General features: G+C 54.3%; 1 protein-coding gene across 1 annotated transcript in view; it reads left to right on the top strand.

The window, feature by feature from the left end:
• LOC116808807 (uncharacterized) overlaps positions 1-19,108 on the top strand; it is a 41,032-nt gene extending 21,924 nt beyond the window's left edge. Inside the window, exon 5 of the mRNA XM_072934056.1 lies at positions 18,476-19,108. The gene's annotated coding sequence lies outside the window, so the exon portion shown is untranslated. The remainder of the gene's footprint in view (positions 1-18,475) is intronic.
• The last annotated feature ends 7,458 nt before the right edge of the window (positions 19,109-26,566 follow it).

The following is a 26,566-nucleotide window of genomic DNA, read 5'->3' as shown; positions in this document are numbered from 1 at the left end:
CATTGAGTTCTTTTCTCTTCTGCCATCCCATCTGCTTCTCATGGTCCTTCTCCTGAAACCACATCACAGGATCTGATGGGGATAATGGGAATCCGCCTCTGGTCTCTATCATAAACATGCCAACGTGGGCTATTGTGTCGGGAGCCGGCGGTCACCAGATGGTGCTTGGTTGCCCAGGGTCTGTGTCACTGGGTTTGGTCTCTCGATAAACCAACAGCTCCTTTAGCATTGTGTTTTCCCCCAAGACCTACCTACCCTGGCTGAGGAAGGTGTAAGGACCTTGGGTAATGAATCCCCAGGGATGAAGTCCTTCTGGGTGTGTTGGGTGCTTTGCAGCCTCCGCTATGCAGCTATGAGCTGCCCTTGCAGAGCTGAGATTTGTTAATCCCTGTGCTCAGCCGTGTTCACCCTGTCTGCATTCCTGGAAAGGAAAATGAGTGTGGTAGTTTGGGACTGAATGCCGTCTCCATGTGAAAAGCGGTCCATGTCAACCTAAGCAGACATCTTGCTACCTTTATGTACCGGGCTTGGGAAGACAGGGCAGACACATCTCTGTGATGCAGACAAAATCAAGCCGTCTCCTCTTGCCTGGGCTCACAGACAACTCTTGAGTGCCAGCAAAAGGACTGGCTTGTGGAGGTATCAGTGAGAGATGTAGATGTTACAGAGTGACAGAGGTATGGGGCTTTCCCTGTGAAAAAATGTCCTCCAGCCAGGAGAGACCCAGGGACAAATCCTGCTCTTCATTATGTGTCTGTATGTCCTCAGGAGGTCCTGGACATTGTTGTACATGTGAGCTGCAGAGCGGGGATTAATGCAGAAATAAAGATTGAAGATAAAAACAGTGAGAGCGATGTCTCTTCCTGAACGCAGACAGATGGAGAGAGCCTGGCATAATTACATTTAGCAAAGGGCCGCCATGAATGAAACCAATTAAAGGAGAAGCAATGCTCATATTAGAGAGAGAGGGAGAGAGGAAAGCAACCACCTCTCTGGGTCTTCTTGGGCATCCACCTTTTGTGGGGAGAGAGTCATGCACAGTCCCCAAGTCAGGAGTGAGCTCCTGCATGCACCTGCCTCCTGGCTTAGGGGGACTTAGCTTATCTGCCATGGTGAAAAAAGAAGGAAATGGGAAACATCGGGCGCTGGCGGGGCCGGCACGGAGCTGGCTTGCAGCCAGCCCCAGCCTCGCCGTCTCCATTGTCTCATGGCTTTAATGCGTGCCTAGAAATCCAGTATTTAGGATTCAGGTTACCATTGTAAAGCAGAAAGGTCGTGCTCAGCGCCGCTTGGTGTGGATTCCTCCGGCAGCTCTTTTGCCTGCATGCCCCATGTTGGGATGGTGTTGGCAGAAGGCCTGGGGCCAGGAGGCTGCAAGGAGCACGTCTTTGCTGCCTCTGGCATAGTGTGCACCTTGTAAAGGATGCTGCTGGCTTTGGGATTTAGGGAGGGCAGCAGGAGGTGTCCAGAAAGCCACACAAAGGAGAGGTTTGCATTTCCTGGGCAGCCAAAGCTGAGCGTGCCTTGCTTGGCATAAAATCTAGCAAGGCAGGATCAATGTGGCTCATCCTTTGGCTCTCACTTGGTGGGAGCGTCACAAGTAGCTGCTGCTGGTGGCCAAGGCTAAGAGAGACTTTTGGGACTGTTCCTCCTGATTTCATTTTAGTCCCAGAAATGGCTGTTTTCCAGCTTTCTTCCCTTCTTCTACTATCCTGCTCTCATGGGAAGGTGCCTTTTGGGTAGAAGAGCAGCTGGCAAGGCTGGTCTAGAATAATTCACAAGGGTTTTAGAGCAAACCTTGGGATTTGGGGTGTCTGTTGTAAACCCCCAGCAACTGTAATCAAGGACTGTTTAAAAGTCTCAGTTCTCACTTAAAATTAATAGAATTATGCTAACAAGAAATTTATTTAGAGACATCTTAATTGCAGGGAAAACTCTGGAAACAAGTCAAAGACCTTGTAGGGCTTAGGCATTATCGGTTTGAAGAAAACTCCTCCAATTAGTTGGTTTTTGAAATGAGTCCTAGCAATTTTGGAGATCAAGACTCAAAGCTCAAGGCTGACAGTGCAGGATGCTGCGTAACACCTGAACAGGGGGGAAGAGAGAGACTGACAACTCAAAAATGTCATGGATCACACTGGGTTAGATAGTGGCTGGCTTGGGTCTCATTTAAGCCCCTAGACATACTGAGGACTCTCAGGAGTGGTCCCAGCCATTTTGTATGGTCCTGGGCACAGAGCAACTTGGGCACAGTGGTCTGTGGTCCAGAAGGTAATAATTGGAGATGTTGATCTCTGGCACCCTATTCTACAAGAGAGGGATGCACTTCTCTGTGTGTGCTAATGGAGGTGGTGGGAACAAGGCTGTACAGATGCAGATTGGCTGTGCCTGTGGATATGTATGGCTCTGTCTCATTCTGGGAACAGCTTGAAAAACAGTGTTTGACTTCCACGCTGCCAGGACTCAGAAAAAAAAATGCTTTTTAAAATTTATTTGGTCCTTACTTTAACTGAGAGGTCATGTACTGTGTGCAGCACTGTGGAAGACTCTGCTTAAGAGCCAGAGGAGAAGATGCTGTCTCTGTGGTGTCCTCATGGTACTGTGCAGGATCTCCCCAGGCTGCTGCAGACATGTCCCAAGCTGCCACTTGGACCAGTGACTCAAGGGAATGTGCTCCTTCAGTCCATTTGTGATACATTTCATAGGTATTGCCTTGGTCCCAGCGGCCGCTTGTCTGAATGTGCTGTTGCCAGTGTGAGTTTTAATGCATCTCATGCAGAAGTGTACTGGAGCTCTCCAGAATGAAGGGTAAACTACATGTGTGAGTCTGGACCTGTACCAAGCTTTTAAGGCAGTTGTGGTCCTGCCCAGTGCCCAGGCTGAGCTTTCTGATGGCGTGGTGCTGAGGAGCAGAATAGAAATAGAGGGCTTCTGAGTGGGTGCAAGGCTGGGACCCATCTGACTCATTCTGCTTGCAATCAGGCGAATGGGTGTTGTGTCAGAGCAAGCTGAGAGCTTGGGGATGAAACAAATGGTTCACATAGATAAGTGCTGGCTGGGGAGCCCATCAGGCGCCGGTTGCCTTGCAAAGGAAAGATCCTTCCTGCAGCTTGTTGCATTTCTGTAGGCTCTGACTGACTTCTGCCTCCTTGCCTCCTTCTCATCCCCAAAGGACAGAGGCTAAAGGAGTGCCTGCTATTGCTGCAAGAGCTGGAGGATGTGGTAGGAAGTGGCTGGTCTCTGCTACCTAATTAACAGCATGGCTGAGTGCTGGGAAACAAAGGCTCCGGTTTCTACACTCTCTTCATCCTTCTTCCCTTCCTTCCTAGCCCCTAAAAGAAACAGCCCTACTGATGCCATGGGATGTTCCCATAGATGCCTCTGTGGCTGCATGGATGTGGAGGGGACTGTCTTTCTGTGTGCAGTGGGATGAGGATGGTGATGGTGTGCTTTATTCCAGACTTGGATCAAGCACTCCAGGGAAGGCGTGGCTGGAGGAACAGGGATGCATCTCTTCTGCTTGGGCTATTTCCAGCTGCAGCTGGCTTGAAGCTCTGCAGAGTGCCCTTCTTCCTCCTTCGGGGAAAATCTGTCTGTGTTGACCCATTTGGGCATGGAGCAAGCAAAACTGGCCACAGATGCCTGCTGCAAGAAAGGCTTTGCCTGTTCCATGCTCCAAAGGCAGTGCCAATCTACTGGGATTGTGGCACCAGTGATCAGCAGGGCCAGCGCACTTAGATTGAGGAGCTGAGAGCTGCAAGGGCTCTGCCAAGGAGGGATTCTCTGCATCTTGGGGAATTTTCACACCTGCATCCCTTGATCAGACCCACTCAGTGAGAGTCATGGTGGCAGGCAGAGGGACATGGGTGTGTCTGAACTGCATGCTGTATTCCTGAGGGACTTGCTTTATGGCTGTGCAGAATTAGTCTGTGTTTTCTAGGCCACCTTTGAAAAGTGGCTGAAAATTTGATTTCCATAGCCTAAAAACTGAGCTCTGTGTTTGGCTCCTTAAAAGACGGGCAAGGACTAAAAATCTCCTGTGATCTGAAAGCCCGGTCAAACTCTGAATGTCTCAGGGAGGGTGGAAATGGGCTTTGCAGTTTGCTTTTACCACAGTCAAATTTAGTGCTGTTGTTCACCCAATTTGTGCACAAGTGCCACACTGAGGAGCTTCCCAGCTCCTCTCTGCTGCCTGAAGTTGCTAGGGCAGAAAGGCTCCCTTGCCAGGGCTGGTTTGGGAAGGACTGGAGTGGTGGCTGTCAAGACTGGCACCTCTTTAGTGCTATGTTTTCGTGGCTGTGCTTGGAAAGGGCGGGTGGGCACGAGGCCACCAAGCCCTGAGCGGAGGGATGTCTCTGGTGACGACCACTCACTTTGCCATGCAGCCCTGAGGAGCGGGAGGCTGTGTGTCAGCCCGGTGGAAGCTCTCTGCAGGTCCTCCTGCCCGAGGAGCAGGCAGTGACACATTTCTGACACAAACTGAGAGGAGATGCCGGCGTGAGATCCCGCTCTTGTCATCTGGGATCAGGTACCAAACCCAGCCGTGGCTGCAAGCAGTGAAGGAAGCAGCTGCCCCAGGCGATGGTGAACATGATCCAGAGCTAATCCCGAGGCTCCCTGTGTGTGCCTGTGGCAAGGTGCTATCCTCAAGGTCTCCCAGCCCCACACCCTAGCTGCTCCCAGGGCTCTGGGGCTCTCTGCAGTGGAGCTGTGGATGCCAGGGGGATGCTGGCTGAGGGTTCACACTGGGCTTGCGTTAGATGACGGGTGCCGGCTCCACAGGGTGCAGGCACAAATATCTCAGGGGAATTTGCTTTCCTACGGAGCCTATTGCTCTCACAGGAAGATGGAAAAATTCAGGTCCTAAAGGGATGAACACTGCCTGCACTTTGAAGGTAGACATCCCAGAAACCATAGAGAAAAAAAAGACACCCACTGATTTTTTTTAATTTTTTTTTTTATTTCTCCCTGTTTCTGTCTGCCTATCAGCCTGTCAGCCAGCTAGATGCTAATCCACAGCAGCAGCAGCACAAATAAAGCTAGGCTAGAGGGATGCTAATTTATGCCTGGATTTCATGCTTTGTTTTACTTCCCCACTTTATTGGACAGAGTAGGCTTTGTGAGTGACGTAAAATGTTGCGTGTGCTCTCCCCATGGCAGGTTCCTGCACATGCAGCAGGATAAGTTCATTTCTCTGTAGCCCTTGCAGCCTTGCACATGCCTTTCTCTGCCTCCCCTGGATAATTTTGGGGGGGTTATTCCTGATAAACCCCCACCTGATGATGACTCCCTCTAAGTTTTGTTGCACTCTATGTGAAACCCAGGCATGTGTTTCCAGTCTCATCGTGTCTTCTCTCATGGTGCCAGCATTTATGCATCTAAAACGTAATTTTTTTATGCTCTTGCTGGGTAACTAGACTACAGCCTCGGCAATTTGCATGAATAAATGTCATGTAAAATCATCTGCTCGTGGGTAGTGGCCAGCCGAGAAGTTATGTTGTGAGGCAATCTGTTCTGAGTGATCTGTTTAATGAAATGTTGAGATTTACAGATCTCAAAGTCCATGGGGAAAAGCATGTATGGATTTAAGATCACAGCCCTGAGGTGACTTTACCTGTGTGGTACAAGTAGGTGAGGAGTTCTATTACTTGTTGCTTGGGAAACTCAGTGTGTTAAACTGTGCTGTTGGGCAAAAGACTTTGAAATGCCCTGTCTTGAAATAAAGGGAAATGTAAAGAATAGTCAAAGAGGTGTTAATAACGGAGGGTCTTGCAGGGTTTCTTGCAAGAGTCTTGCATGAGATCCCCACTGGGACTCTAATGGTTTTGGAAAGGAAGGATCAGCCATGAGAGGCAGGGAATGGATGTGTTGGGGCTTTGCTGAGGCTTTCAGTTCCCATTAGAGGCAAAGAGAAGGAGATGCCCAAATACCATTGAGTCTCAGTGCTTGCCACGCTGGTACTGACTGTTCCCTGAAGCCAAAGCTCCATGAGCAAAGCAGCAAATCACTGGGGAAGGAAAGAACAGGCAAGACAGAGCTGAATGGGGCTTTGAAATGGCCACACTGGCAGGGATCTATGAATTCCCTTGCTTTTTCACTCAGTTTTCTCACAACTCCTGCTGGCCTCTGCAGAGCAAGTTGAGGGGAAGAGCTCAGAGGTGGGTCTTTGTAGCAAGGTCTGCCCTCAGCTTCACCAGATTAAATCCTAAGTGAGGATTTAATTGCATTCAGTAAAAGCTGCCCAAATTTACAGCATGGAAATGAGAGCAGAATCATGAGTGTCCTTGTTTCCTTTTACCATCAAATAGATTTTCTCAGCCTTGAGTTCTGCAAGCTGATCTCTGTAGGGTTTTATTTCATTTGCTGTCTTCATTGCCCTATTAAAACAACAGCTCTGTCCCCGAGTCCCTGCGTGTCACTGTGTGTCGAGTACTTATCCCTGTGTATTGGTGCACGGGAATGTGGCAATAAAACTGCTCACAACCACTTGTTTGGATAAAAAGCACAGATCTGCTTACCTTGCAGTAGTTTCTCCTTTTTAAGCAGAAATGTTTGCACAGGTGACTTTCGGTTTTGCCTCATGTACATTCTTAGGTTTCTGTGTGACATTTTGCCTGGCCTTGCTTAGTAATGTCCAGGAATTTCCAAGCTTTCCTCTTATGGAAATCACACAAAGGGGGTGGATCTGACTGCAGGAGCAATGTCGGAGGAGCAGAGCCACCTCTGCCCACCAAGGCAGGGCTCATGTGGGTTTGCATCACAGCTTTTCTCTTCTCTGACTAAGCTAAAGGACAGGAATAGTTTTGTACTCCTAAGGTGCACCTGTTTGTGTAGGAGGATGTGGGATTGTGGCATTTGTCTTTGCAGCTTTCACTGGGCTCCTCCACCAGGCTTTCTTTGGGCTGATATCTGCTCAGATTGGGGGGAACCTCTGGGCAGCATTGCATCTTGCATTGCACAGGTCCTCACGTGCGAACACCGTAGGTGTGCGGAGGTATCTGGCTTTGTGCGGGTCTCAGCCAGCCTCTTGGAGGTCTCTTTGTTTTGTCTCCCTCTGGGTATCTTGTGTGGATGCATTTGCATATATGGAAAACGCTGTCATCATCTTCTCCCCCTCCCCAGCTCCCGTTCCCTTTGCTCTGCTGGCTCTTGGGCATTTCCAGCTGAACGGAGCCTGCTAAGGCCAGTCAAGCGCGGTGGGGCTGGGGGCGAGCACCCCCCATCTGCACCTTCACTATTTCCTTCCCCAGGCGTGCCTGGGGGTGCTCAGGGCATTGGGGCATTTTTCCCTATTTTTTTTTTCTCTCCTGGTATTTAATAACTAGCAATAGGCAGAGAGTGGGGTCCTGAAGGGAGTCTGGTCCACCCTCTGAGCCCCCAGCTCCAACACCCTGCTGCTCCCCCACTTTCTTCTTGTGCTGTAGCGTGTCTGGCTGCAGCACCAAAGAGAGCATCCAAACCGTGCAGCGAGGCTGCTCACTCGCTCTAAATCCACCAGGCCAGGTTTAAGCACTTTTTGTTCCTGCCGGAAAAAGCCTTGGAGTGGTTATACCAATAAATCTCTTGCTCCTCCATGAAGATGTCCTTCCCAGGACATTTTAAGTCCCTAATCCTCTCCAAGGCATCTCTGGCTCTATCTTCTCTTCTCTAACCTGTACCTGCCCCCCTGATGCCAAAGACTTGAATGCCCTGAGGCTTCATCGCTTCAGTCTGCCTGCTCTCTGTGCACCTCTGTGCATCCCTGCTCCCACTCCACTGTCCCGACATCCTGCTGCCAGCTTCGAACTGGGGACAAGCTGGGCCATTGGAACGGCCGGGGGCGGAAGAAGGGGGTGGAGGAGAGACGGGGCAGCTGCGAGGCTTGTGTTAGTAAACACTTCCTTGGGTTCACATTTTAATTCCTTACCCCCCTTTCACATCTTCTCCCCCATCCTTTCCCTTTTCTATATGCTCACACAATGAGACCATTGTCAAGGGGTGATTTGAATGAGGGGTCTCCGGGCATGTTCCCAGCATTGTCAAACAGAGTGGGAAAAAAACCACAACTCCAGCCTAGCCAGGAGGACCAGACCAGACTGAGACAGATGCCTAAATTAGTGACAAAGCCTTTTGAATGTCCCCCCTAGACAAGGGTTGCCTTGTGCATGCGTGCGTGTGTGTGTGCATGCTCGTGGGTGTGTATTTGTGGCTGGGTGGCAGCTTGCATGTCTCCCCATGTTAATTAGTTTTGCATGCATGTCTGATAAGGTGCCAATGAATATATTTGTACTCCTTCCATTGGTGAAAGCTGTCTCGGCGGCGGGGGAGATGCGGGGTGGTGGGGGTGTGCTCAGTGCAGCCTGGCAGCCCGGGGTAATTGAGCTGTGCGGGGCTGGGAGAAGGGGTGAGGGTTACATCGCCAGAGCTCGGCTTCCCAGCGATGGGATCTGCTGCTTTCGTTGCAAATCATGGAGAGTTTAAAAGAGAACTGAGGCTTTTTTTGGTTCACTGGGTCTTTCTCTTCATCTTGGCTGATTGTCTGGCTGAGGGTCTGTAGGCTCTTTCTTCTCCTCTGCCCTGTGTGTCTTTCTCTCAAGTCCCTTAAAAGGTGTTTATTTCCAATGGATTTGTATCCATCTTTGTATACACACATACACATGCAATCACTCACACAAAGCCCCAGTAACAAAACCTCCGCCTCTTTCTCCAGAAAGGGAGTCAAATCTGCTACCAGTTACAAAATATGGGAGGGAAGTGAAGCGTGTGGGTGCCAGGGGTGGAGCAGTGGAAACAGGCAAATAGAAATGCAGAACAGGAGTTGGAGAGACAGAGATAACATGCTCTATAAAGGATTTATCAACATTTGCTCAGGATAGAGTTATTAATTAGCAATGCAGAGAAAAGTCTTTCTACATCCCCAGCGTATGGACCAGCACATAATGTCATTCCTAGACTGCTGTTATCATTCATCCATCCATCCATCTGCATTCTGTAGGTTCACACAAGAATTCATTGTAGGTGTAGGGATGTAAACATCAGTTCACATCTAATTAATTTCCTGTCTAAATTAATTTTGCATCCTTTCCCTTAAATCAACAAGACTTAGGAGCCCACATACATTTCTTGAGCAGAATGGGCAGAAACTCTTGAATGGGCCAAGATATCTTTTCTCCCTGTGGTCCCATCTGAGCAGCTGCCAGATGCTGACAGAGTGAGGTCTTACATGGCACAAGGCTGCTCTGAAGCAGAGGTCATTTTGGGAAGTTTACTGGAGCACAGCTTGCCTCCTGTGGTGCTTGGTAGCATCCAGCTTCATGCTGGCTCCAGTTTGCTTTGCCTTCCCTTCCATACTTGGGTTCTGGTACAGTGAAGGAATGAAGAGCAGGAGCTGGTACACGATGGAACAGGGCTGGCCCTGCAGGGGCCCTGGGTGGGAGATGCTTGGTCTGAGCAGCAGAGCACGGGGTTTACTCCTGATGGCTGATTGGGGAGGAAGGGGAAGGTCATGAACAAGGTAAGGTGGCTTGTTGGGGGTTTGGGTTGGGTAGGGCTGACACCTCTTCCCTGCTGACTTTGCAGCTCTGCTGGGTTTTCCTCTGCTACTGGGAGGGAAGCTGGGAAGCGACATGGAGAGATGGTAGAGTAGCCAGGAAGCAACAAAGCCACCTGCCTGGAGGAGGGCTGACAAGTCCCTGGTGAGCTGCAGGAGGAGCAGCTCTCCTTTATGCTCAGAGAAGTCCGGGAACACAGGCAGGGCGAGGCTACACCTCCACATCGATCTGCACAGGATGTCTATGGGGGCCAGCCCAAAGAGTGCCCCAAAATCCTCACTGCCACTCCAGCAGTAGGGACAGTGGGCAGCTCATCAGTAATGTGCAGGAAAAAAGGGATTCCCATGAAATGCAGGTCTTCCAGTTGGAGAACAAAGGCAATTTCATGTGACTTATCAGCGGTGCCTAATTGCGCAGGGTGAATAATGAGCAGCTGGAGAGGCAGCACTGCCGTCCCTCCGGCGGGCTGCAGCCGGTGGCCGTGGCTGGAAACCCCAATCAGTGCCAGCAGAAAGTGGGCTTCCTCAGAGAGGTGCAGCCCCAGCACTCTGTGCCTGTTTCAGAGATGTTTGGGCTCCTCCATTGCAAAGTAATTGTGTTAATCCCACATGGATGTAAGAGGGGAACCTGCTGTTGGAAAAAGTCTCTCTGCGGTTGCTCAGACCTTTCATTTACGCAGAGGGTGAATGTGTCATCCAAGCCTGACCCAGATGCAAGGTGCCTTTAATCACAAAGAAGAGCCAGGCACCAGCATCCTGCAAAGGGCTTGCAGTTCCTTCCCCGTCTGGTACCCCGTCTCTGAGCAGTGGCCATGCTAAGAACCCCTTCCAGCTGACCTCCCACCCCTGTGCCTTCCTCTCCTGTGTGCACATCCCTATCTCTATTTGGCTCCCAAACTCTGGGCAGGGCTGTAGAAACCGCTTTGTCAGAGCTCCTCGCCAGGTTGATCTGCAGAAGGGGTTTTTTTCCCTTTCCCCGTTGGGATGACTATTCCCACACAAGCAAAGCCTCTTAATGAATCCGTGGCAGCAAAGTAGGTAACGTGCTCTCCCTGCCAAGGCTGCTTGGCACAGCTGGAGTCACGTAATCAGGCTAGGCTGCCAGTCGGGGACAGAGTGGGAAGAGTTAAACTGAGGACAGTGCGGGGACAACTAATCCCCAACAGGAAGAGTAGCAGAGACCTCCCTGTCCTTCATCATCCTCCCCCTCCATTCACGCACTTTTCCTCCCTCTCCACCACATCCTATTCCTCTCCCACATCCTCCCTTTACTTATTTCTTCTTCCGTCTTTCTCACCCTCCTCTCCTCCTCTCCTCCGTTGCTTTCTCACTCCTCCCCCGTGGTTTCCCTCTCCCCCGCCATCCCCGGCCCAGTCTCCTCTCACATGCTCTGTCATGTCTCCAGAGCTGGTTTTCGAGTGGGACCGAGGGACGGTGTATTTGGGCTGCGGTGGAGGTCACAGCTATATGGGGATTGTTTAAAAGAGATTTGCCCACATCCCAGCCCATGTGACCAGCCTCAGCTGCAGGTCTCTCTTTCTTAATCTGGAGATAAGCGTGATTATCCGAGGAAGGGCTGTTCGGAGCTTTGTAACTGTGACAGGGGAGCTTTCAAGTCGCACTTTGCTGGCAGAGCAGCGTTTAAAGCCGGGGAATCAGATTCCAAGCGTGGCTTTGCATCTCTTTTCTGCTGGGAGCATGGTGCAGGGCTGGCAGTGGGGATGGGAGCTTTATTAGGACTTTGCTTATGATGCGGAAAAGGAGTTAGGGGAGGGAAAATGGGGGAAGAAGGAGGTGAAAAAAATCCCAATTTGCCATTTCCCCATCAGTGGTGGTCCAGGAGAGATTGGCACTGATTCAAGGGGACAGGCTAGCCTGAACCCTGGTGCAGAGCAGTAAGGTCCATCAAACCTGGGGTCTGCCTTGTTTTTAGCCTGGGGTTGTGTCTCCTTGTTCTGCTCTACCCCGCCTCGCTCTGTTGAATCCTTCACACAAGAGGTCTCTGGGGCCCTGTTTGGAAATGAAATGCTGTTTTAGCAGCTCCCATGGCACAGCTTCCCTGGGAGAGATGGCAGGGCCAGCTTTGCTGCCCAATAAACATATCGGCCCCAGCACTCAAGGCAACCAACTCCCTGTCCCCGTTCAGAGAAATATTTGCTGGAGATGAGCCCTTGTGGGGCATCTCTGCAGCCAAGGTGGAAGTAGCAGGGACATATAGCAATTGTGTAGTTCAGGATTGTATCAGTGTCTTGTACTGCTGGAGGTTGAAATATTTAACATCTCATACAAGTGACACGGTCCCAAAAGACTTCTTCGGCCGGGACAGGCATCAAAATAGGGTTTAGTGGAAATGTTCAGCTCTGGAGCAGGTGCTGCTTGGCTTCTATTTGTAGACTAGAAACTCAGAGCAGAGACTCGTAACAGCACTTCTTTTGATGGAGATGGGTCAAGGAGAAAGAAACCTGGAAGCGAGCCAAGGGCGGGAATCTGGGGCGAGGTTGAATCAGGACGAAGTGCCAGCGCTTTGGACCGTCACTTGGGCAGGACTCACTGTTCTTGCCATATCCTCCCTGGAAACGGTTCAGCTTCCAGCACTGCAGCTGAGGCCAGCCTGATCCAAAGGACACCCTGAATCCCATCTGCTCTCCCCATGCCACCCATTCCTGGTGGGTGGGTATTTGCAGTGAGAACACCAAACTGCCCCTCTGCCTGGGTTTGTTCACGAGGGGCAGTTCCTTGCTTCTGTCGGAACGCCAAGGGATAGAGTACATCCGTCTTTGTCCTCTCCCACGAAGGCACATCTCCTTTTTGCAACATGCTGCCACAAGGGCCAGCCAGCCTTAAAGCAGCCCAGGACAAAGTCCTGTGCCTGAAGACTGAAATGTGTCTCTGCAGGGCAGGTAGCTCAGCGTACCTCCAGCGGTTGAAGAAGGGAAGGGGTTGCAAATGTATAATTGTGAGAGCAAGATCTGAAACATCTCCCACGTTGCCTGCCTGTCTCTGGAGCCCCACACAGCTGCTCTGTGGGTGGAAGCTCTGTTTTTCGTGTGCCCCCGTGAACTTTATTTTTTGCTGTTTTTCTCTGTATGCTGCTTAGATGAATCCTCTTCAGTGCCTACAGCTTATTCCAGGGTTTTACTAAGGATCTGACCAACACATGTAGCCTTACTCCAGGGCATGGTTCTTGAAGAAACTAAATGGGTAGGGTATCTTTTTAGTCTAGTGGCTGTAAAACCGAACATCCCAAATCCCAACCTGCAGCCGTGCTGTGCAGATAATGCCTGTGCCCCATTGGAGACCAAGAGCTCCCCTTGAAATCTCCCAGCCTTGGATGTGGCAGCGGGAACGTGGGCAGGAACATGTAGGTGTTGGCATGTGCAGGCAGGAACACGTGTGTGCCAGGGTAAGTGTGCCTGTCTCTGCAGGCACAGCCCCACGTCTGTCTCTGCACCAGCCCCTCTGGTGCACTGGCTTCAAAAGTACCTTCCCCACACCTGCCTGAAATGAGGGTTTAGGGGCATAGGGCTGATGGTAAATTAACCAGTGGTAAATGGAGGGAAGCACAGTAGATGGGTTTAATGGGGAGATCCATTTGGGATGCAGCAAGGGAAGGTTTCCTGATGGAACTAACAGAAGGAGCTAGAAAAGGGAGCAGTGTGGTAATACGGGTGTGAGATCAAAGGCTGTGACAGGGCCAAGAGCGATGAGAGGTGGGAGCCAGGAGCAGTTTGTGTTCCTGGGTGTCGAGCAATGCTGAGGAGAGTGAAGGAAAAACACTGGCTGCTCTGAACAAAAGCCACTGAACAGGGAGATGGGAATGGCACAGAGGGGACAAAGCAGGAGACACAGAGCAGCCAGCACCACGCACGGGTGTGGGTGGCTTTCCTTGCTGGGTAGAAGATGGGCTGCAGAAGGAGACTTGCCCAGTGAGGATGTGCAAGGTGGTCATGGCCCATGACAGCGAGCCAGCAGAGTGCCACAAGTTTGGTGCACAGAGTGGCTTTAGGAAAAAGAAGCTGTCACAGTGACAAGAGGGGTGTTTCCCCTAAGGTGGCCAGTGTTTCCAGGATAGGGAAAAGGAGCTCCACACCTGTGTTGGAAGAGCTGAGTCATTTTTCCAAACACCACGTTAGGCCAATGCTGGAGTTTGAGCACAAGCTGGGCAGTAACAGAAGCCTGGGCTGGAATGCCTGCACAGCATCCCTGAGCTGCACTGAGCCTGCAGCTCACCCTGCAGCACTGGGACTCTGCAGGGTCTGAGGGGGAGGGAAGAGCTCTGGCTGCTGAATTTGGATTCTCCTTTCACCCATCCAAGCATCCACCTTCCCTGCAAGGGCAGCTGAGACCCAAGGGCAGTTTGGGCCCTTGCTATCATTGCTGTTGGTCAGAGCCTTTTCTTATAATACTCTGGCACCTCCTTACATGAATCTGGGTTTTGTGATTGATGACAAGCAAAACTCTTGTCCAAAATACCATAATGTTTGCTTGCAACCTCATTGCTATAGTTACAGAGGTCCTCAGGACACCTCTGAAGTAGGCCACCATGGACCCCATTTTTCCTGTGTCTCCCAGTGCAGCACAGCTCCAGAAACAGAATGCACCCACCACAGTCCAGCTGGGCATCGCCCTGGCACAGCCCAGACTGTCTCAGGGAAGGCCAGGCTGGAGAACTGCCCTCCAGTGACAGCACCCAAGGGTACAAAGGGCTGCCCTGCACCTGGTCACAGGAAACTTCTGTTCCTCATGCAGCCCCAGTGCCAGCTAATGGTGTTCCCCAAGTCAGGGCTCCCTTCCAGCCTCCTGTCTCCCCATCCCCCACCTCCTTGCTGCCTCCCTCCCCCCTTTCCCCCAGTGCCTCTCCTCCTGCTTTGCATAATTTTCCATTTTCAGTGTCCCCTTTTCTTTTTCTCCTCTCCATATGGTGCGTCCCCCTCTCTGCCTGGCGCAGGAGCCATCCTTAACAAGCTCGGCAAAGCCCTCTCTCAGGGGCTGCACATGAAAGATGCTCTGTAAAAACAGAGGCTGGGATGGAGCTCCCCCTTTTTCCCCCCCCCTTGATTTATATGGGGCTGGGATGTGGGAACGTTTCTGGGTCGCATTTTAGAGCCGCTGGGTGCTTGTGCCTGTTCTCTCCAGCCATTCAGTGCAGACCCCTAAGGCCAGCTCGTCCTCAGCCTTTGATCTGCAATGCAGAAAGAGCATCCAGGGCGAGTTTGTGCCTCTCATCCAGCCCCTGCCCTCATTTTGGCTGGCATGGAGGGATGCCCTGTCCCACCACACCGGGGAGAGGCCATGCCCTTTCCTCTCAGTGTCTGGTGGCCTTTTCCAGCTGGCTACTTTGGCTCCCTCCCACATCCCTGGCACCATGAGAACCTTCCGACTCGTGAGGTCCAAGGCACTGGGTCATGGTGAAGCAGCAGGTCGTGGGATTTGTGATGCACAGCGATTCTGCACATCTAAACCCACCCCTGCCCTTCCCAGCTCCACTGCACATACTGGCCAGTGAGCACCCAGGGGTGCCTGGAGGGTGCTGGGGCTGAGCAAAGGGTGCTGGGGCTGGCAACGCCTGCCCAGCATTTGATGGGTTAAGCCAGTCTCTAGCTAATTTCTCCCAGCGGCTCCCCTCCTCCTCCTCGTACTTCTGTATGCAGCAGGCAGGGCCTCAGCGCAGGTTCCTGCACTGAGCTGTTGCCAGGGGAGTAGTTAGGCGAGTCTGAGCTATGTGGGGAAAAGGCCCGGGCTGTCAAAGTGTCTGAGATGAACCATAGCCCGGTCCCCCTGCAGCTGGGCCCAAGCATGCATCAGCCCTTGTTTGGAGCCTGGGAATGGCAAAGCCCAGGGAGGTTCAAGGGCAAACTTGCTATTCATTAGTCAGGGGTCCTTGACGTTCCCACTCTCTGTCTCCCTTCTTCTTCTTCTTCTTCTCTTTTCTGTCCCTCTTTTGACAGATTCCTGGGTGCTTTTGGGGAAAACTCCCCTCCTCCTCCTCGCCCCAGCAAAAGCCCTCCACATAAACTTCCCCAGCAGACAAGGCAGGAGGACAATAACGTCAGGGCCACGATGCAAAGGAGAGCCAGCGGAGCAGCCACATCCCCCGGGTGTCCTTTCTCCCCGGCCCTTCCCGCGCTGCTGCGGGAGCCTCAGCCGCCGCATTCATTGCGCTCATCTCGCCCATCTCCGATGTTTTATTATCTTGATGCTTGCAGGAAATTGTAACTTGAGATAAGGAAAATGTCAGGCGCCTTCTCCTCTCTCCTGTAGCCCAAAGCAGCGAGAAGTTGCTCCGTAGGAAATGTAAACGCTTGCCCAGGTGCAGAGGATGAGCAGGAGATGGAGGGAGCCTCGAGAGGCCGCGGAGCATCTCCGTCAGGAGATAAAACTCGCGGCGTAGGCGGAACACAGAGCCTCCCTCCCGCCCTGCTGAACAGAATATTTCATAGCTCTTAGAAGCCGAAGCTCCCTTGTAATTATCCAAAGCAAACAGCACGTGTTATTAGTTTAAAATGATTTTTTTTTCCCCCTCCCCGGGCCCCTGGAGCAGAATGGAGGTGTAATTGTGCTAAGGAGTTAGCAGGGGAGAGCACAGCTTTTGGTCACATTCAAGTTGGAGGGCTTGAGCCAGGGAGGCTGGTATGAAAGGCGGGTATTTGCATAAGCAGCGTGCATCCCTACAAAAAAGAAAGATATCAGGGGCTTGCAAAATTCAATCAAGGCTGGGAGGGAAGAAAAAAAAAAGAGGGGGGGGTGGAAGGGAGGGGGGAAAAAAATTGACAGTGAAAAAGGTTTTTCTAAGTAACACCCTGTCGAGATTAAATTGTCCAGAAAGTTTCTCCGTGTGAGCCGGTGAAGCGGAGGCTGGGCTGAGGGCAGGGGAGGAGCAGGGTCCCTCCTTCCTGGCCTCAATAGGGGACAGGAATCTGATTAGGCAGAGCGTTCTGCATCCATTTACCATTATTTGAGGGTTTTTTTTTTTTCTCTTCCCACCGCCCAGACTTGCTGTGGCAGGGCAGTTTATCAGCATATAAACCTCAGTGCTGGCTTTGTAAGGGCACAAGGAGGCAGAGGAGCAAGTGCTGGGGCAGAGGCTGAGCTATAATTTCAATTGTTTATTCAGCTTTAAAAAAAAAAAAAAAAGATGGACAATAAATCCACAAAATCCACACACAGAGGGATGTTTTCTCTGTGCAGGACATTTGGGAGGGAAGGCAGTGTTGGGGCTGGAACTGGGTCCTGGTGAAGCCCTATTTTTTCAGGCATTCTTAGTGCAAGGCTGAACTCTGCCCAGAAAGTGCATGCAGGAGATTTGAGGTTTCCTGAAGTTTATGTTGAATCAGTTGGGTTGGTCCAGCCCCTCCTGCCCTCAGTTACTGAGTGCCAGAAGTTCCAAGCCCCCCAAGCAGGCAGAGGGTGATTTCCAGGCTGAGTTGATGTCAGGTCCCAAGAAGCACACCCTCTCTCCACACTACAGAGGAGCTTCTCTGTAGGCCAAAGCAAGATCAGCCTGTCCCTGCAGAGGGCAGGGGATTTTACCGGCCAGGTAAAGCCTTTCCCCTGGTGAGAACAAGGGTTCAGCCGCCTCCTCCAGTCCTGGGCTCATGAAAGCACCCACCATCATTCAGATCTCATCTGTCCTAACTTCAACATCCTTTCCAGGCTTGGGGGAATGTTTGGGATGACTCCTGATCTCACATAGGATTAAGAAATGCTGAGCCTTGGCTTTTTGCTGCCTGGGTCTCTCTAACCACATACAGTATGGGGTCTGTCCTCTCAGCACCCAGAGGCAGGCACAGGCCACGGTCCTTCCCCAAACCCAAGCACATGGTGTGGGTTTGGCTTCTGCCTCTCTTAAGTTTTAGGCTTACTTCAAAGTTGCAGAAGGGAAGGGATTTTCCTTGGATTTCCATCAAGTGCTTTATGAATATTGCAATAAAGGGGTTACAGAAGATCTATTTTTAAGAGAGAGAAAAAATACCCATGAAAATTGCAGCCTGGACCCCAGAGTGTAGAGTATTTGCACAGTTCAAAGAGTTACGGTGGTTCATCCAGTCACAGCCTGGGAACGTCGCGGTGCGACCTACAGCAGATCACATGCCGGCTGCTCCCAGGGCGGCTCATTAGAGAGCCACACAGAAGATTTATCTCTTAAAATGGGCTTGCAAATATTTTATAAAATTTGCAATATTTTATAAAATTACAATTTGGTGCAATAAAAAGAATAAATTAGCCAGCTGATGGTTCCTTTTGCAAGTGTACTCAAGGATTTGTTATATTAGTCTTTACTCCTTCCAATGTAACAGTTTATGGGCAAAGCGAAGGGAAGATAGGAAAAAGATGGGATTGGTTTGGGGGGCTAGGGAATACACACTCAACACTGATAAAGTGTAAAGGAAATAGATGAAAAAAAATCAGGAAAAATAGAGGAGAACGTGCTGCAAGGTGCGAGGTGTGTGGGGCAAAGCACGGGAGGCGTGGGGAAAGCAGAGAAGGGGACTTTGGCTGAGCGTCACAGCTTCGGCTCCAGCTCGGTGGCTTGGTATCACTTTCTCCAGTCAGGCAAGGGCGCTGAGGGCAGGGAAAGTTAACACGAAGATTAAAACATCAGAGGGCTGTGCCTTTAGTGGCTCTGACATGCAGAGTAATCCCATGCCCCAAAGCCTAGGGAGGAAGGACGAGCCGTGAGCCCTCCCCTGGCTGGCGGTGTGCGGGGCAGGCAGAGGTAGGGATTGAGGAGGGTGCAGGGGAAGCTTGGCATCTTGGGGACTCCAGATTTCCTGGTAAGGAAGAGGGTAAGGTGGTACAGAGCCATGAGAAACGTGTGCTGGGGAGGGAGAGAGGATTGGAGTTCTCTGCCACCAGGGACAAGTTGGTCTGTTCTCAGCCAAGTGCTACTGGACCATTTCTCTGACAGAGATTATAACCACTCCATTTTTTTTCTTTCCTTCCTAGATCCCAGTGAGAGGACAAGGGACTTTTGAAGCCTGTGAGTTCCTTCTTCCAGCTGGCTACCACCTGCCTGGACTTGCCATTTGACTTCTCCGAGTTTCTCCAGGAGGGTCCCAACCTGCTTCTCCATGGGCCCCGAAGAGGAGACAGCTTTGTCTCGTGAACACAGTGGATTTCTGGACTTTGAAACACAGCGGTGCAGCCATAGGGAGGGAGCCAGGGCAACACAGGGAGCCAAGGGATCATCCCACATCACTCCTGTATGTTGCCTACAGTGCCCTCAATACCCCAGAGCAGGAACAAAGTGCTTAGGCAGAGAGACCTGAGCCAGTCACTGTCTCACCTGGTGAAATACCAGGTGTGTGAAGTTTGGAGGGAGCTTTTGGCCCCCAGCTTTGCTCATGGAGCAGAGCTCAGCCCTTGCCGCTCTTGATCCCTGGGTCTGTGGAGCTGTGGGAGTGCAGCCTTCCCGAAGGCACTGTGCTTGGGGCCCAGAGGACCAGGAGATTTTCCAGGCCAGGCAGCCCTGCTGCTGTTGTACTGCACCCTCTCTGTTCATGTACTGCCTGTATTCTCTCCCATTCAAATCCTCCCAACCCCATGCACTGTTGAAAATAAACTCTCTCTTTTGCAAAAGTGAGCGTGTGATTTGGTGCAGTCTCGAGATGGAGGAGGCAATGGGCACAAAATAAACCCAGGCAAATCAAGAGGGAAGCGGGAGCAGCCGAGAGCCAAGCAGCCGGGCTGCGCCGTGCCCCGCATCAGGCACATTTCCCTGAAAGCCCGAGCGAATCCCTCGCCGCTCAATGATCTTTATTTGGTCTGAACCCCGTCTGGGAAGTAACCGCTAAACCCAATGCAAACAGACCCCCGTGAAAGAATATAATGAATATGTCTCTCAAATGATTTGGAGCCCTTCTGCCTGCAGAGCAGGGTTCCCCATTGTGCCCCGCTCCCGGCGTGCTCGGGGCAGGCTGCGCGAGGTGGCCGCTTTCCCAGCTGAAATCCGAAAAAAGCAAACAATGGGTCAAGGCCGGCATTGTGCGAGCCCAGGCAGGCAGAAGGAGCGCAGCCCGGCATGGCCAAGTTCAAGGCTGGGCAGGGGGCCGGGCGCAGGGATGCTAATGGGGGCTGTGCGGGGGCTGCGGAGCAGGGGGGCCGGGGGTCTGTGTGCTCTTACCCTGTGCAGCCCTGAGCACCCCAAAACCACCTTACAGAGAGGCAGTGATTGCCAAGTGCAGCAAGGGGTGCTGGGTGGGGACACTGGTGGTACTGGGAAGAATCTGGGTTGCTGGGGGGTTAATGGTGGTATTGCAGTGGGGGATTAGCGTGAGTTGGAGGAGAACTGATGCTACTGGGGGCAGACTGGTGCTGTGAAGGTGTTACAGGGGGAACTGGTGTTGCTAATGGATATTACTGGGGGAACTGGTGCTGTGGGGGGGCTGCAAGTGGAGGTGATGGCACAGTGCAGGGCCCTGCTGGTGCAGTGGGCGTCCTGGGGGCGATCTGAGCTTGAGAACGTCGAAGAGGACACAGCTTCTTTGGGTCTGCCTGCCGCTCCAGGCCCGAGCAGAGACCCCCCCCACACCCCCTCATCTCCCCGCCGCTCCCCCCTCCCCGGATGAAGTGTGCGGAGACAGGCGGAGCGGCCCGTGGAAAAACACCATGGAGGGCCTGCACAAAGGGGGTTTTATTCAAATTTGTTTAGAGTTTAGCGGATTTGCATGAAAAATGTGTGAGAAAAGCCGGCTCCAATGACCTCATCCCCAGCTGCCATTAATGTTCAATTAAGTGCTGAATAGTAGCAAAGGGGGGACCGGCCGGGACGTGCAGAGAATCCAGGCTCGGGCGCAGACTGTGAGAACCGGGCGGCCCCCCCGACCGTCTGGCCCCGGCCAGCCCCGACGGGGTCCCCCCGCCGCCGCCCCGCTCTGCACCGGGAGGTGCGCTGAGCCCGTCGGGTCTCAGCCCGTCTGGGTTATTCCCCGCATCAGTCGCATTCTGAAGCAGAGTGCTCCCCCGCCGCGTCCAAGGTGGGTGTTTGGAGGGGGTAATGCCCCTCTCTGCGTTGCCGGGGCTGGTGTCACTCCCCCCGCAGCCCGCCTCGCCCGGCCCGAAGCCGCTCTCCGCCTGGCAGACGGTGTCAAAGCCCAAGTTCAAGTCCACGCCGAGGGGCTCTGCCCTGGGATTCCCAGCTCCTTTCCATCCTCCGCCTTTTGTTCGCTTCTGACAATTGCTCTTTATTTCTTACACACCCCCAGCCTCCCCCCCCGCACCCCCCTCCCTGCCCGCACTTGGCACCGTTTAGCTGTCTGCCTGCAAACTTAACAACCCCGGTTCTTGGTATAAGCACTCAAATTACCCTTCTTTCCACATATAAACACGGCCCGGGGTGTGCGGCTCTCCCCGGCCGCGGGGTCCCCCGGCACAGCCCGGCTCACCCGCACCGACCCCGGCCCCGGCCGGAGGGAGTTTCTGCTGCGGGACACGGCAGGAGAACACGAGCCGAACACAGAACCCCCGCTCTGCGTGGCTCCCCCGGGCTAGCGCTCAGGTAAGGGAACACACCCCCCATTCGCTTTTGGGGGGCTGCCTCTGCTTCGGGGCGTGATGACACAGCAGGTTTTGGGCAGCGATGGGAGGGTGTCTCTCTGTAGGGGTTCCCACATACTCCTGGCAAAACCAGCCCTGCCTCGGGCACGCTGATGAGGAGCCCCGAGCCGACCTCCCCCGGGCGTGCGGACCCACCCCCGGCCGGGGTGCGGCGGGGACACGGCCTGGCGGGGGCAGTCGGAAAGCCAGGGGAGGTGGCCTTCCCAAACCTGCCTCTGCCCCGGCCTGCCTCTCTCCGCCCCCCTCGAGAGAGGAACACCCACCCGGGGAGCGGACCGCGGGCTTGGGGGGCCTTTGAGGGCCGGCACCCCCAGGGCTCCCGAGCACCGACACCGCCGGGCCCGCTGCCCTCCGGGACGGGGCTCCGGGGCAAAGCCCTCGCCGAGGGTCAGCGGCAGCATCCCCGCTGGTCACACCTCTCTCGGCACAGGTGTGATGACATAGGGCAGGAGAGGCCATAGAGTGACCGAAGGAGGTGCTGGCTGACCCCACAAATAAACCCCTTCCCCTTCCCCCTACCCGCGGCTGGCTAGTGCTGGGATAAACTGGTCGGGACGGGGCGAGTCTGGGGGCCGCGGGCAGATTTAGGGTTTTTGTCTGACTTAATTTTTTTCTAAGACAATTTCGGGTGAAGGAGAGGAGGGTAAACCCACACGCCTCTCCAGTTCCCGGGGCTAAAACAGAGATAACGGGCGGAAGGATCGAGCACACCTTCACCGGGGAAGTGAGCAAGGCTTGGGAGAGCGAGAAAGGAAAGGAGGGGGTACGAGGCTGAGAAGGGACAGGGAGGAGGAGGGATAACGGGTGGGGAGACAGGAGGGGATCCCCCGAAATCCGTCCTCGAGCCCAGCGCAGCGACGCGGGCGCCCTTCACCGGCGCCTCGGGGCGGGGCGGCCCCGCGGCCCGGGGACACCGGCGGGGCCGTGCCGTGCCGAGGGCCGGGGGCTGTCACGTCGCATCGCGTCACGCAGCATCGTGGAGTATAATACGGCGCCATAAATGGTAGCGCAACATAAGGATATACGTGTTCTGTATATATGTATGGAATGGAGCGCATATAACGCTGTATTGCATTGCAGTCGGGAGTCACCCCCGGGTTTCTCCCCGCTCCCAGCGCCCCGTGGGGTGTGGGGAGGTCGCGCTGTGCCGCGTCCCCGCCGAGGATGCGCTGGGGTGGCCGCATCCTCGCTCGGAGAGCGGGGACGGAGCACTCCCCGCTCCGCAAAACAGCAAAACAGAGCCCTTCTCTCTCACGTGCGTGTTTGAAAACAGCGGCGTGGGCGCACCCGGCGCCGTGGGAGAGGCCGCGCCTTTTTTTTTTTTTTTTTTTTTTTTTTTTTTTTTTTTTGGTGGCTATTTCAAAAACTTGCGCTCGCACCAGTGCCTCCAATGTCCGTCCCTTCCGTGGGCCCGCACGCGTGAATGTACGCACGGCTGCTTCTCCCCACAAGTGTCTGTGGATATCTCTCGCCCCCTCAGCAGAGGAACCAGGGGCGACCCCTCCGGGACACCCACCCGCGGCTCTGCACCCACCGGGGACTTCCCACGGTGCCGGCGGACTCACAGAGGTCACAAATTGCCGGGGCTCAGCACCCGGGCAAGAGTCGGAGCCCCTTGGAAGGAGGGAAAAGACTTTCCCCCGGTCGGTGGGAAATCAAAAATAACCCCGCGCGTGGAAGCAGTGAAAATTTGGCTTCTGGGTTTGAGGAAAGTGGGACAAAATCGGGGGGAAAGGATGGGATGGAGGTAAAAAAGGAATGGAGAGTTGAAAGAGAGGATGGAGGGATGGAAGGGGAGAAGGAAAGATGGAAGGATGGAGGGGAGAAGGAAGGATAAAGGGTAGAAAATAAATGGAGGGGGAAAAAGGAGGGATGAAGGATAGAAAAGGAGGGATGATGGGTGTAAAAGGAGGGATAGAGGTGGGATAAAGAAATGGGTGGAAAGGAGAGAAGGAAGAATACAGAGTGGGAAAAGGGGGAATGTAGGGTGGAAAATGAGGGATGGAGGGTAAGAAGGAGGAATGGAGGATGGAAAAGAAGGGATGAAGGGAGAAAGGAGGGATGAAGGCAGAAAGGAGGGACGTAGGGGGGAAGGGTACCGCGCCCCCGATTGGCTGCTTAAGCACAAAATCCGGAGGTGGGTTTGAAGGGGTGGGGGCGCGGAGGGGCCGGGGAGTGCTGGGGGGCAGAGGTGGGTGCTCGGGAGGCTGCCGGCCCCCCTGGCAGCCATTTTGTGGCAGTACCTGCCTTGGTGCCAGGGCTGGGCGGTGGGGCCGGAGCGGAGCCCCCTGCCCGACCCTCCCCGGCCCGGCGGGGCGGTGAGGGGCGCGGGGGGGGGGAGGCCTCCACGCCACGGTGGGAAACGTATTACCGCGCCCGCCACGCTTGCCCATTGACAGAGATAAACATGCAAATGAGTCTCTTTGCATGTCATTAGCATACAGGCAGATTGTGGGGGGAGGGGCCGCAGTGTGCGCACTGCAGCGTGCTTTAATGCAACACCCAAACAGCCATTGCGGGTCTCTCCTGCCAGCAGCACCTGCGGCTCCCCGCGCCCCCCGCCGCGGGCAGTGGGACCCCATTACCCCCTTGCACCCCCCGGCCCGCCGAGCCAACACCGGGGCTGTCCCGCCGGGCACCCGGCTCGTCCAGCCTGCCCGGGGCTGCAAGGATACGCAGGGATAAATAAAGCCAAACCTCGGGAAGCGGCTGGTTTTGGGGCTCTTTCTGTGTTTTCACCTTTTTCGTGTTCTTTCACCTTGCGCAGGGAAGGAAGCGGGAGGGGAGCCCTCAGCCGCCGCCTCTCGCAGCCCCGCTCCCGCCACCGCCCTTAATTGAGTGGGTTGGGTGGAGTGGGGAAAGGGAGTGACAAAGCCGATGAATTTGGGGCAGGAAGGTGCAGGGGAATGGGTACCCGGGGTAGGGGATCCCCACGGCTGCCGGAGCTGGGGAGCGGCCGGGGTGCGCCCTGCGGGAGGGCGTTTGCAAACGACGGATGCGAACCTGGGCTCTGTGTCCGTCTGTGGACAGGGCTGTGCCCGCGACCTCTGCGAGTGCCGCCCCGTGCGTGCCCGCACACGCGTGTTGCATCCACGCCGTACGCGTGTACCCACTCGGGTGGGTGTGTCACACCGGCGGCTCACCCTCCGGGGGTGTATGTGCGTGTCCCGCACACGCGTGTGTGCACCAGAGCGGAGGGTGCTCGCACACACCCCGGGCACCCTTCGGGAGCGTTTCTCCCACGGGCGAGCACCGCACCCACGGCCAGGGGGGTGCGGGGAAAGGGATGAGATGGGGGATCGCTCCCGGCCGGGCTTCCCTCCGTGCCGGCCGTCCTGCGGCCAGGGTGGCACCGCAGAGGGCCCGGCCATCACCTCCCCGGGTTTTCGTTGAAGGGGGAACAGCTCTCCCGTCCTTGCGAGGAGGGCAGGCGAACAGCGTGCGACGGGCCGCGGAGCGAGGAAAACGCATCCGAGGGGCAATTCAACCTCAGCGGGAAAAGGAGGGCACCCTCGGGCACCTTTGTGTGTCCTTCCGTCCCCCCCAAATTCCCCGCACATCCGCGGGGATAGAGCGAGGAGATGCCCCAGCGCCGCGGGTGCGGGGCTGGGTGCGGGCCCCTGGCAGCGGCAGCTCCCGGCTTGTGGGGACACGCTGGGGAATGAACCCCAGCCCCATTTAGGGGGCACTCGGTGGGGAAGGCACCCCCTTTCCTCTGCGTGCCCCCGAGGCACGAATCAGCCCCCCGTCCCACACCTCCCAGAGCAGCGGCTCCTCCCTCTGCAAAGAAATCGGCTTTTTGGTCTCGCAAGTACACCCGATTTTTATTCTTGCAAAGAAACACACTTTTCACTCCTCCAAATAAACACGATGATTTTTTTTTTTTTTAATCTTGGAAATAACCCCAATTTTTATTCTAGGAAATAAGCCAGTTTTTCTCTGCCCCGGTGGTTTATTTCTGGCCGGGAATGACAAGGCGGGGAGAGGACGTGGGGTCGGACCGGGCAATGTTTTGGGGAGGGGAGAACCCAGACTCCGGAGGCGTTGAGAAATTAAATCTCCCTGGCTCATCTCCGTGTCCCACCACAGAGGAGATAAAAGCGCTGGCGAATTTGTTTTCTAACACAATTTTAAAGACCCCGAGTATATCCTTTACCCGTATGTCCTCGGGAGAGAGAAAATTCACAGAGCAGCCCCGTAATGAATTTTTTCTGCTGAAAATTCCTCCCAAACTCAGTTAATAGATTATGATTACAAATAGTGCCGCCTTTTTTTTTCAGCGACTAAATATGCAATTGGAAATTAGAAACACCGTTGTATTATTATTATTATTATTATTATTATTATTAGTTTTGTTTGTAGTGGGTTTTTTTAAGTTTGGGGGTTGGGTTTTTTTTTCAAATAAATCTGAAATATAATTTTCTTAAGCTTAAGCAGCCTTTCAGAAGAGGACTCTGGATAAAATTCGGAGGTTCTGCCTTTTAAAACGACAAAAGTGTTAGGCGAAGGTTCTGGGAGAAGCCCCGCAGCACGGACAATGCCGAGCGGGGATGTCTCTGTCCGGCGTGTGCCACTTACGGAAATCATCCTTTTAATTTCAGTCTCGAGTGAGAGAATTCCAAGAGTCTGAAAAAGTGATTTATGGAGACCTTGAGACCTGCGGCCACTGAGGCGGCCCCGGCCACCCCGGCCCCGGCCCGTAGAGCCCCGAACCGGCTCTCCATCCCCCTGTGCCCGATTCCTCCAGGATGAAGACGGCAGGGACAGCCCTGAGCTGCCGGGCAAAGTTGGCAGCGCTCGGCAGGATTGCTGCCAGGGCTCTGCGGGGCGCAGGGTCCGGCCCGGCTCTGCGGAGCCGGTCCCGGTCTCGGTCCAGGGCTGTCACCGTCTTGTGCCTCCTACCCCAGGCACAGCCCTCGCCCGGGGCATCTCTGGCCCCGGCTTTGGGGCCAGCCACAGGCGGGGAGGAGGAGGGGAACGCGTTTAACGAAAGAGGGATGTATTTCTGGCAGCAGGGCCGGCTCTTTCTCGCTAGGACCGGGCAGGGCGACCCCGGGTCTCTGCCACCCCGTTTCACCGTCGGGGCACGGCGGGGCGTCCACACCGTCCCCAGCACCGGGAGCAGCTCGCATGCCGACGAGGGCGGCGGAGGCTGACCGAGCCGCTCGATAGTCATTAAAACAGCCCCTCGGCTGCACTGGCGTCCCCTACCCACGATTTCCGCGCACTGGCGGGTGCGTTTGTGTTGGAGTGGGTTTCGACCGGTGCCAAACCACGGCCCGTCCCCACAGTATGGCCCCGAGGGTTGACGGCCGCTGCGGCGGGTGGTCCCAGCCCGGTAATGTAGGGAAAAGGAGGCGAGAGCTAGAGATCGGGCCGGACCAGGGAGCACCACTCCTCCCACGGCCCGTCGCGACATGGCCGGAGGATGCGAGGGGACCGGGCGGTGCCGCGCCCCGACGGCGGCCCCGCCCCTGTCCA

This window comes from Taeniopygia guttata, chromosome 10 (assembly GCF_048771995.1).
Source record: "Taeniopygia guttata chromosome 10, bTaeGut7.mat, whole genome shotgun sequence".
Lineage (NCBI taxonomy): Eukaryota > Metazoa > Chordata > Aves > Passeriformes > Estrildidae > Taeniopygia > Taeniopygia guttata.
This window is presented reverse-complemented; position numbering and strand designations above follow the sequence as displayed.